Genomic DNA, 12,382 nt, shown 5'->3' with positions numbered 1-12,382 from the left:
TACCGACTGAGCTACCCAAGCACGACTCACGCCCCGCCCTCACAGCTTCTGTGAAGTTTGGAAGGTAGGAGCCGAGGTACTGGCGGAAGTACGGCTGTGAGGACGGGGCATGAGTCGTGCTTGGGAAGCTCAGTCGGTAGAGCGCTTGCCCGCGGAAGGCAAAGGTCCCGAGTTCGAGTCTCGGTCTGGCACACGGTTTTAATCTGCCAGGAAGTTTCATATCAGCGCACACTCCGCTGTAGAGTGAAAATTTCATTCTGGATGGAATGACTTTTGTATTAGGTATTCGTTCAGTTTGCTCTTGGACTTTGGTGTTTCAGGAGCAAGACTTTTGATGATACTGGGTAGAGCACTGTAAATCTTTATGCTGATATAATTTACTCCTTTCTGTACAAGGGTATAGTTTGACTGGTTGCCATGGAAGTCCTTTTTTGACCGTGTGTTGTGACCGTGATATTCACTATTGGTTTTGAAGGGAGAGTGGTTTTTATCAATGAAACATTCAAGGGAGTATATGTACTCAGATGACACTGTAAATACCTGTAGTTTCCTAAACAGATTCCTACATGCGTGGCTTGGTTTTGCACCACTCATGATGCCTACAGCTCTCTTCTGAGCAAGAAAAGCTTTTTTTGCCAGGGGCTGGTTAACCCAAAAGATGATTCCGTAAAACAAAAGTGCACAGAAATATCCGAATTAAGCAGCTCTTATGGCATCCTTATGTGTGGATGATGTAGTTATTTGTAAGACAAAGTTTGCGGAATGTAGCCTTTTTTATAGATCTAAGATATGACTGGACCAATTTAGTTTATAGTCTATGTACACACCCAGGAACACAGTCGACTTGCTTTATTTGTTGCCCATTATATTCTATATTTGTATCCCCCAGTTCTTTATATGCCACATAAAACTGCACGTGCCGGCCGGAGTGGCCGAGTGGTTCTAGGCGCTACAGTCTCGAACCGCGTAACCGCTATGGTTGCAGGTTCGAATCCTGCCTCGGGCATGGCTGTGTGTGATGTCCTTAGGTTAGTTAGGTTTAAGTAGTTCTAAGTTCTAGGGGACTCATGACCTCAGAAGTTAAGTCCCATAGTGGTCAGAGCCATTTGAACCAAAAACTGTACGTAATGAGTTTTTTTGATATTGAGAAAGAGTCCATTTCAGAATGTCATCAAATGCATTGTTCGCAGATGTTTCCTGGTTGTTTCCTGTCATGTTACCAACTAGAAGAGAAGTATCGTCAGCTAATATGGTGAATTTACTCACTGACATGGTGCAGTGTGGGAGGTCCTTTATAAATATAAGAAACAATTAGGGTTCCAATACCGAGCCTTGAGCCACTCCAGTGTTGACTGTGCCTCACTTACTGTTGATTATTCGTATGATTTAAACATTTTCAACACATTGTAAGTTGATTTGTGAACGAATCATAAGCTGATTTTTTAATACAAGCGCAGTGTAGGCCTACGCGATGTGTCTGGCAGGCAAATCGTCATCACTTTTAGAAATAAAAACTTTCTCATGGAAAGCTACATGAGCTGAGCCTAATAAACCTGAAAGGGTGAATGCCAATTGCTGTTTGTTTATGTGGTCGAATGGGTGGGTGAATGATCAGCATTGTTATAATTACTAGCAGAATCCATAGATTCAGACTACTAGAGTGGAAGTAAATGACTAATAGGAATAACAGGCTTAGATCACATATTATCTTCTCGGTGTATCCAAGAAAATGAAATTTTCACAGAAAATTTTTGCCAGATCGCTATATTACTAAGGGCCAGTTGTAAAGTCCCAGGTTAGCAGCTGCTTAAATTTTGTTCTCAGAATGGAACAAAAAACACATTGTACGAACACACAGTAATTCCTAATGGGAGAATAAATGCGGGATACCAAACTGATGATCCTGGCAGGGTTAGTGAAGTTTTACAGTGGCAGGAATAGTTACAGGATTAGTGATGACGAGCTTGTTTGTTAGAACGAGAGAAAACAGGGGACATCACAGAAATTATAGAGAAGAATATGATTCCACATTTATATAAAAATTTCGTACTACTGCTGCTTTTCCATTTCATGCTTGAGATATTGTAGCACATGAATGAAATGGGAAACTATTTCCTAACATTAAACTTTTTGCTTATGGTAGGCTTAATAGGCATTTGATATTAGTACATTGTGAATTACATTGTGTCACATTATTTATGTAGATGAGACAGATAAAGATTACCATTTGTGCCAAAACAGTCTCGCTTATTTGGCGAGTGTAACAGTTTCTGCAATATTAGAAAGGTGTCTTTCATTTTATCTAGCAGACAGTGATGAAATAGGTGTAATGAAATTGAGAAACCACACCAGTCTTGGGTACTATTCATGTTAACAACTTTTTCAGTATCAGACAACAACATTTTGATTTTTCGTGAAGCAAAATGTTTGACGAACTATGATGAGGTAATAGATTCTTTTACAGACAGAAAAGAATGTCATGTAAATCTGCAGCAAGATTAGAGAGAAAATAATGCTGGAACCAAAGGACTGAAGAAATGTGTATTGTCCCTCTCAGTGTTAATTGTGAGTTTCTTTTAAAGGGGTAGGATGTCAAATCGACCAACTAGGAGCAGAAGAGACACTGCAGAACATTTTAATTTCCACTGTCCTCACTATAGTTTTGATGGCCTCCATTACAAAATATATACATTTACAGTGACGTGCTGTAGAAGAATGCTGTGTAAAGAAGCATGGCGATGCACTTTGGAACACTTTGGACCAAATAACATGTCTTACATTTCCTACAACATATATGTTTTACATGTCAAACTCTTCAGAAAGATGTATGTTACAAAATGAACATATTTTTGAATTTTTAATGTCCTATCTCAAACGCTTGAGATCAAACCCATGAATTATTTCTGAAATATCGTAGATCCGGGGCATCATAAGCCACACATTTTGTGTTATCAGTACTAAGTGACTTTTAAGATTGTGTAAAGGGCAGATGCCACTGGACAGTGAACTATCGGAAAGGAGTGATTTGCTGTGATATAGAATGCTACAGACAGTGGCAATCTGATGGAAGGCTCTGGGTTTGGAAAATGCCTGAAGTGACAACTGTGAAATCAGAGGAGGGCATGTTACTGTTTGAAGGTGTTCGTCATGGGTAGGGGTAACACCCTAACTGCTCTTAAGAAACTGTTCAATATGGAAGGATATGACTAAGGTGGCTATACCGGTATCAGTACAATCTACGTTGTTGCAGATCTTCCCAAGGCCTCACTGTCCTTCTCGGTCAGTGTTAGACAATCGCCTTCCTTCAAGGCCACCAGCCAGTATCCTCATCGGTCGAAGCCCTGAGGCATTTTTCCTCGTCTTCGAGGTCATGGGGATCCACTGTTGTCTACAAGTAAGTAACAGTTAATTATTACCTGTCACTCATAACAACATTACTTATTGATTAGCTAATGGACAATAAGTATTTATAAACAAATCATGAGGACATAATACTCAAAAAAGATAGGATTTTCACAAACAAGCTGAACCGTAAGACTGTTGCCAGTGTTACTATACTCCCAATTATTTAATTTCAACTACATTCCAAGGCTATTCAACAAGCCACTGTCAACTACTCTTTTTAATGTTAACCAATTATTTAGCAAGTTTGGCAAAAGAAAACACTCACGGAAAAATGAAATGAAGGGATAATTAAGCTTCAAGTCACATGGTTCAAATGGCTCTGAGCACTATGGAACTTAACTTCTGAGGTCATGAGTCCCCTAGAACTTACAACTATTTAATCCTAACTAACCTAAAGACATCACACACATCCATACCTGAGGCAGGATTCGAACCTGCGACTGTAGCAGTCGCGCGGTTCCAGACTGTAGCACGTAGAACTCTCTGGCCGGCTGAGTCACACGATTCACTTGTGTGTATTAGCACTCAGTAGCACAAAAAGGTATATTTATTACCACATTGACATGGGTATGTGTTTCCAAAAATTAATTCCCTCCAGACAGAGTTTCTGCGGCAAATGTGTCATCACCTGCACTGTATGTAACATTGAGAGTGTGGAAATTACTACATTTTCTTTCTTTTCGTAAGTACTTCCTTCAGTTACAAATTTTAAAATTAGATCCTGAAAGTTAAGATAAGAATGAGCTACATCATTTACAAAATGTAGTAAATTTTTTGTTGTATTCAGCAAGGTGGTCTAGTTCTGTGGCAGAAGTGCTTACACCCCCATCAACTGGATTATTGTTCAAAATGAGACACTTTATGCACTGTACCAGCCATGAAACTTCAAAACTTCATGAAAACACATTTTTTAAGTAAATCCACTCTCCATTTTATATTTCTAAGTATAAGATACATCAAGTTCATATATGTAATCACTAACGTGATTTACAAAATGTGGTAAATTGTTTTTTCTTCCCAGCAGGGTGATCTTGTTGTGAGGCAGTAATGCTTATTCTTCCATCAACTGGATTAGTGTTCGAAATGAGACACCTCATGAACCAGACTAACCATGAAATTCCAGAAATTCAAAAAATCCTTCATTTATTAAGTTCTTACTATTTTCTTATTTAAAGGTAAGACCATGAAAAATCAGATTGGATTGCTTACATTACTTACAAAGGGTAGTAAATTTTAAGTTCTTCCCAGCATAAAGGTCTCAATGTATGATAGCAATGCTTATTCCATCATAGACTGGATTATTGTTCAAATGGAAACAAATCATTCACAGTACTAAACAAGCAGTTTCAGAATTTAAAAATTTCTTCCCTTTGGTAACTCCTTCGGGTGTTTTATGTTTTAAGATACTAGATATAGCAAAATCAAATATGAATGACTAATGTGATTTACGAACTGAACTAAATTGTTTGTCCTTTCCAGCAGAGTGATCTGTTTGTATAGTAGCAATGCTTAATGTCTCACTGAATCGATTACTATATGAAAAGAGATGCCTCGTCAGCCATATTAACGATGAAATTTCAGAACTGCAAAATTTCTTTCTTTTGCTATGCCCATCATTGATTTATATTTTTAACTGTAAGATACTGCTATTTCAGATTTGAATGACTTACGTTAGATACAAAATGAACCAAACTGTTTGTTCTCCCCAAAAGGTTGCTATGGTTGTATGGCATTGAATGGATTAATGTACAAAAAGAGACAAATCCTCAGCCATAAAAATGATGAAGATTCTGAACTGCAAAACTTCTCTCATTTGGTAACTCATTCTTCGTTTTATATTATTAACTGTAAGATATTGCTAGTTCAGATTTGAATGACCTACCAAAATTACAAATGTACTAATTTATTTGCTCTTCTCAGCAGGGTGATATGGTCATATGGCAGGAAGGCTTAATGGCTCATTGAATTTATTATTCTAACAAACAAGACACCTCTTCAGCCATTCAAACGATGAAGTATCCGAACTGCAAAACTTCTCTCTTTTGGTAAGTACTTCCTCGTCTTATCTCTATTATTGTAAGACACAGCTATTTCACATATGAATGACTTACCTATGTGCGAAATGTAATAACCTGTTTGCTCTTCACAGCAGGGTGATATGGTCATATGGCAGGAAGGCTTAATGTTTTCTTGAATTTATTATTGTAACAACGAGACAACTCTTCAGCTATACAAACAATGAAGTATCTGAACTGCAAAACTTCTCTCTTTTGGTGAGTACTTCTTCTGTTTTTATTATTAGCTATAAGATATTGCTAGTTCAGATTTGAATGATCTACCTTAATTTAAAAATGTACTAATCCTTTTGCTCTTCAGAGCAGGGTGATATGGTCATATGGCAGGAAAGCATAATGTCTCATTCAATAGATTACTGTAGGAAATGGGACATTTCTTCAGCCTTAGGAATGATGAAGATTCTCAACTGCAAAACTTCTCACTTTTGCTAAGCACTTACTTGTTTTATATATTTTTTTTGTAAGACACAGCTATTTCAGATATGAATGACCTACCTTAATTACAAATTGTACTAACCTGTTTGCTCTTCGCAGCAGAGTGATATGGTCATATGGCAGGAAGGCTTAATGTCTCATTGAATTTATTATTGTAACAAATGAGACACCTCTTCAGCCATACAAACGATGAAGCATCCGAACAGCAAATCTTCTCTCTTTTGGTAAGTACTTCCTCGTATTATATTTTGTATTGTAAGACACAGCTATTTCACATATGAATGACCTACCTAAATGCGAAATGAACTAACCTGTTTGCTCTTCACAGCAGGGTGATATGGTCATATGGTAGGAAGGCTTAATGTTTCGTTGAATTTTTTATTGTAACCAACGAGACACCTCTTCAGTTATACATACGATGAACTATCTGAAATGCAAAACTTCTCTCTTTTGGTAAGTACTTCCTCATTTTATATCTTTTATTGCAAGACACAGGTATTTCAAATATGAATGACCTACCTTAATTACAAAATGTACTAATGTGTTTGCTCTTCACAGCAGGGTTATATTGTCATATGGCAGGAAGGCTTTATGTCTCATTGAATTTACCGAGCAGGGTGGCGCAGTGGTTAAACACTGGACTCGCATTCGGGAGGACGACGGTTCAATCCCGCGTCCGGCCATCATTATTTAGGTTTTCCGTGATTTCTCTAAATCACTCCAGGCAAATGCCAAGATGTTTCCTCTGAAAGTGCACGGCCGACTTCCTTCCCAATCCTTCCCTAATCCGATGAGACCGATGACCACACTGTCTGGTCTCTTCCCCAAAACAACCAACCGCATTGAATTTATTATTCTAACAAATGAGACACCTCTTCAACCATACAAACGATGAAGTATCCGAACTGCAAAACTTCTCTCTTTTGGTAAGTACTTCCTGGTTTTATATTTTTTATTGTTAGACACAGCTATTTCAGATATGAATGACCTACCTTAATTACAACATATAATAATCTGTTTGTTCTTCACAGCAGGGTGATATGCATATATGGCAGGAAGGCTTAATGTCTCATTGAATTTATTATTGTAACAAACGAGACACCTCTTCAGCCATACAAACGATGAGGTACCCGTACTGCATAACTTCTCTCTTTTGGTAAGTACTTCCTCATTTTTTATTTTTTATTGTAAGACACAGCTATTTCAGATATGAATGACCTACCTAAATTACAAAAACTACTAATTTGTTTGCTCTTACAGCATGGTGATTTGGGTATATGGCAGGAAGGCTTAATGTCTCACTAAATTTATTATTGTAACAAACGAGACACCTCTTCAGCCATACAAACGATGCAGTATCCAAACTGCAAAACTTCTCTCTTTTGGTAAGTACTTCCTCGTACACTCCTGGAAATTGAAATAAGAACACCGTGAATTCATTGTCCCAGGAAGGGGAAACTTTATTGACACATTCCTGGGGTCAGATACATCACATGATCACATTGACAGAACCACAGGCCCATAGACACAGGCAACAGAGCATGCACAATGTCAGCACTAGTACAGTGTATATCCACCTTTCGCAGCAAGGCAGGCTGCTATTCTCCCATGGAGACGATTGTAGAGATGCTGGATGTAGCCCTGTGGAACAGCTTGCCATGCCATTTCCACCTGGCGCCTCAGTTGGACCAGCGTTCGTGCTGGACATGCAGACCGCGTGAGACGACGCTTCATCCAGTCCCAAACATGCTCAATGGGGGACAGATCCGGAGATCTTGCTGGCCAGGGTAGTTGACTTACACCTTCTAGAGCACGTTGGGGGGCACGGGATACATGCGGACGTGCATTGTCCTGTTGGAACAGCAAGTTCCCTTGCCGGTCTAGGAATGGTAGAATGATGGGTTCAATGACGGTTTGGATGTACCGTGCACTATTCAGTGTCCCCTCGACGATCACCAGTGGTGTACGGCCAGTGTAGGAGATCGCTCCCCACACCATGATGCCGGGTGTTGGCCCTGTGTGCCTCGGTCGTATGCAGTACTGATTGTTGCGCTCACCTGCATGGCGCCAAACACGCATACGACCATCATTGGCACCAAGGCTGAAGCGACTTTCATCGCTGAAGATGACACGTCTCCATTCGTCCCTCCATTCACGCCTGTCGCGACACCACTGGAGGCGGGCTGCACGATGTTTGGGCGTGAGCAGAAGACGGCCTAACGGTGTGCGGGACCGTAGCCCAGCTTCATGGAGACAGTTGTGAATGGTCCTCGCCGATACCCCAGGAGCAACAGTGTCCCTAATTTGCTGGGAAGTGGCGGTGCGGTCCCCTACGGCACTGCGTAGGATCCTACGGTCTTGGCGTGCATCCGTGTGTTGCTGCGGTCCGGTCCCAGGTCGACGGGCACGTGCACCTTCCGCCGACCACTGGCGACAACATCGATGTACTGTGGAGACCTCACGCCCCACGTGTTGAGCAATTCGGCGGTACGTCCACCCGGCCTCCCGCATGCCCACTATACGCCCTCGCTCAAAGTCCGTCAACTGCACATACGGTTCACGTCCACGCTGTTGCGGCATGCTACCAGTGTTAAAGACTGCGATGGAGCTCCGTATGCCACGGCAAACTGGCTGACACTGACGGCGGCGGTGCACAAATGCTGCGCAGCTAGCGCCATTCGACGGCCAACACCGCGGTTCCTGGTGTGTCCGCTGTGCCGTGCGTGTGAACATTGCTTGTACAGCCCTCTCGCAGTGTCCGGAGCAAGTATGGTGGGTCTGACACACCGGTGTCAATGTGTTCTTTTTTCCATTTCCAGGAGTGTATTATATTTTGTATTGTAAGACACAGCTATTTCACAAATGAATGACCTACCTAAATGCGAAATGAACTAACCTGTTTGCTCTTCACAGCAGGGTGATATGGTCATATGGTAGGAAGGCTTAATGTTTCATTGAATTTTTTATTGTAACCAACGAGACACCTCTTCAACTATACATACGATAAACTATCTGAAATGCATAACTTCTCTCTTTTGGTAAGTACTTCCTCATTTTATATCTTTTATTGCAAGACACAGGTATTTCAAATATGAATGACCTACCTTAATTACAAAATGTACTAATGTGTTTGCTCTTCACAGCAGGGTTATATTGTCACATGGCAGGAAGGCTTTATGTCTCATTGAATTTACCGAGCAGGGTGGCGCAGTGGTTAAACACTGGACTCGCATTCGGGAGGACGACGGTTCAATCCCGAGTCCGGCCATCGTGATTTAGGTTTTCCGTGATTTCTCTAAATCACTCCAGGCAAATGCCAGGATGTTTCCTCTGAAAGTGCACGGCTGACTTCCTTCCCAATCCCACCCTAATCCGATGAGACCGATGACCACTCTGTCTGGTCTCTTCCCCAAAACAATCAACCGCATTGAATTTATTATTCTAAAAAATGAGACACCTCTTCAACCATACAAACCATGAAGTATCCGAACTGCAAAACTTCTCTCTTTTGGTAAGTACTTCCTGGTTTTATATTTTTTATTGTTAGACACAGCTATTTCAGATATGAATGACCTACCTTAATTACTACATATAATAATCTGTTTGCTCTTCACAGCAGGGTGATATGCTTATAAGGCTGGAAGGCTTAATGTCTCATTGAATTTATTATTGTAACAAACGAGAAAACTCTTCAGCCACACAAACGATGAGGTACCTGAACTGCATAACTTCTCTCTTTTGGTAAGTACTTCCTCGTCTTATATTGTTTATTGTAAGACACAGCTACTTCACATATTAATGACATACCTAAATGCCAAATGTACTAATCTGTTTGTTCTTCACAGCAGGGTGATACGGCCATATGACACGAAAGCATAATGTCTCATTGAATCGATTACTGTCCGAAACGAGACACTTCTTCAGCCTCACGAACAATGAAGTTCCTGAACTGCAAAACTTCTCTCTTTTGGTAAGCATTTACTTATTTTATATTTTTTATTGTAAGACACAGCTATTTCAGATATGAATGACGTACCTCAATTACAAAATGTAGTAATCTGTTTGCTCTTCGCAGCAGAGTGATATGGTCATACGGCAGGAAGGCTTAATGTCTCACTGAATTTACTATTGTAAGAAACGAGACACCTCATCAGCCATACAAACGAGGAAGTATCCGAACTGCAAATCTTCTCTCTTTTGGTAAGTACTTCCTCGTCTTATATTTTTTATTGTAAGACACAGCTATTTCAGATATGAAAGACCTTCCTAAATTACAAAATGTACTAACCTGTTGGCTCTTCACAGCAGAGTGATATGGTCATATGGCAGGAAGGCTTAATGTCTCATTGAATTCATTATTGTAACAAACGAGACACCTCTTCAGCCATACAAATGATGAAGAACCAAAACTGCAATACTTCTCTCTTTTGCTAAGTACTTCCTCGTATTATATTTTTTATTGTAAGACACAGCTATTTCAGAGATGAATGACCTACCTAAATTACAAAATGTACTAACCTGTTTGCTCTTCACAGCAGTGATGGTCATATAGTAAGAAGGCTTAATGTCTCAATTGAATTTATTATTGTAACAAACGAGACACCTCTTCAGCCATACAAATGTGGAAATATCCGAACTGGAAAACTTCTCTCTTTTGGTAAGTACTTTCCGTATTATATTTTTTATTGTGAGACACAGCTATTTCAGATATGAATGACCTACCTAAATTACAAAATGTACTAACCTGTTTGCCTTTTCCCTCAGCAGAGTGATATGGTCATATGGCAGGAAGGCTTAATGTCTCATTGAATTTATTATTTTAACAAACGAGACACCTCTTCAGCCATACAAACGATGAAGTACCCAACGTGCAATACTTCTCTCTTTTGCTAAGTACTTCCTCGTCTTATATTTTTTATTGTAAGACACAGCTATTTCACATATGAATGACCCACCTAAATGCAAAATGTACTAACCTGTTTGCTCTTCACAGCAGGGTGAAGTGCTTATATGGCAGGAAGGCTTAATGTCTCATTGAATTTATTATTGTAACAAACGAGACACCTCTTCAGCCACACAAATGATGAGGTATCCGAACTGCATAACTTCTCTCTTTTGGTAAGTACTTCCTCATTTTTTATTTTTTATTGTAAGACACAGCTATTTCAGATATGAATGACCTACCTAAATTACAAAATCTACTAATCTGTTTGCTCTTACAGCTGGTTGATTTGGGTATATGGCAGGAACGCTTAATGTCTCATTGAATTTATTATTGTAACAAACGAGACACCTCTTGAGCCATACAAACGATGAAGTATCCGAACTGCAAAACTTCTCTCTTTTGGTAAGTACTTCCTCGTTTTATATTTTTTTTTGGAAGACACAGCTATTTCAGATATGAATGACCTACCTAAATTACAAAATGTACTAACCTGTGTGCTCTTCAAAGCAGAGTGTTATGGTCATATGGCAAGAAGGCTTAATGTCTCATTGAATTTATTATTGTAACAAACGAGACACTTTTTCAGCCATACTAACGATGAAATTTCAGAACTGCAAAACTTGTTTCTTTTGGTAAGACCGTCATTGTTTTATACTTTTAACTTTCTCATTTTATATATTTTATTGGAAGACACAGCTATTTCTGATATGAATGATCTACTCATCATCATCATCATCATTTAAGACTGATTATGCCTGTCAGCGTTCAGTCTGGAGCATAGCCCCCCTTATAAAATTCCTCCATGATCCTCTATTCAGTGCTAACATTGGTGCCTCTTCTGATGTTAAACCTTTTACTTCAAAATCATTATTAACCGAATCGAGGTACCTTCTCCTTGGTCTGCCCCGACTCCTCCTACCCTCTACTGCTGAACCCATGGGTCTCTTGGGTAACCTTGCTTCTCCTATGTGTGTAACATGACCCCACCATCTAAGCCTGTTCGCCCTGATTGCTACATCTATAGAGTTCATTCCCAGTTTTTCTTTGATTTCCTCATTGTGGACAGCCTCCTGCCATTGTTCCCATATACCAGTACCTGCAATCATCCTAGCTACTTTCATATCCGTAACCTCAACCTTACTGATAAGGTAACCTGAATCCACCCAGCTTTTGCTCCCATACAACAAAGTTGGTCGAAAGATTGAACGGTGCACAGATAACTTAGTCTTGGTACTGACTTCCTTCTTGCAGAAGAGAGTAGATCGTAGCTGAGCGCTCACTGCATTAGCCTTGCTACACCTCGCTTCCAGTTCTTTCACTATGTTGCCATCCTGTGAGAATATGCATCCTATGTACTTGAAACCATCCACCTGTTCTAACTTTGTTCCTCCTATTTGGCACTCAATCCGTTTATATTTCTTTCCCACTGACATTACTTTCGTTTTGGAGATGCTAATCTTCATACCATAGTCCTTACATTTCTGATCTAGCTTTGAAATATTACTCTGCAAACTTTCAATCG

Source organism: Schistocerca cancellata, chromosome 11 (assembly GCF_023864275.1).
Source record: "Schistocerca cancellata isolate TAMUIC-IGC-003103 chromosome 11, iqSchCanc2.1, whole genome shotgun sequence".
In the NCBI taxonomy this organism is placed as follows: Eukaryota; Metazoa; Arthropoda; class Insecta; order Orthoptera; family Acrididae; genus Schistocerca; species Schistocerca cancellata.
Note: the sequence above shows the minus strand (reverse complement) of the source record.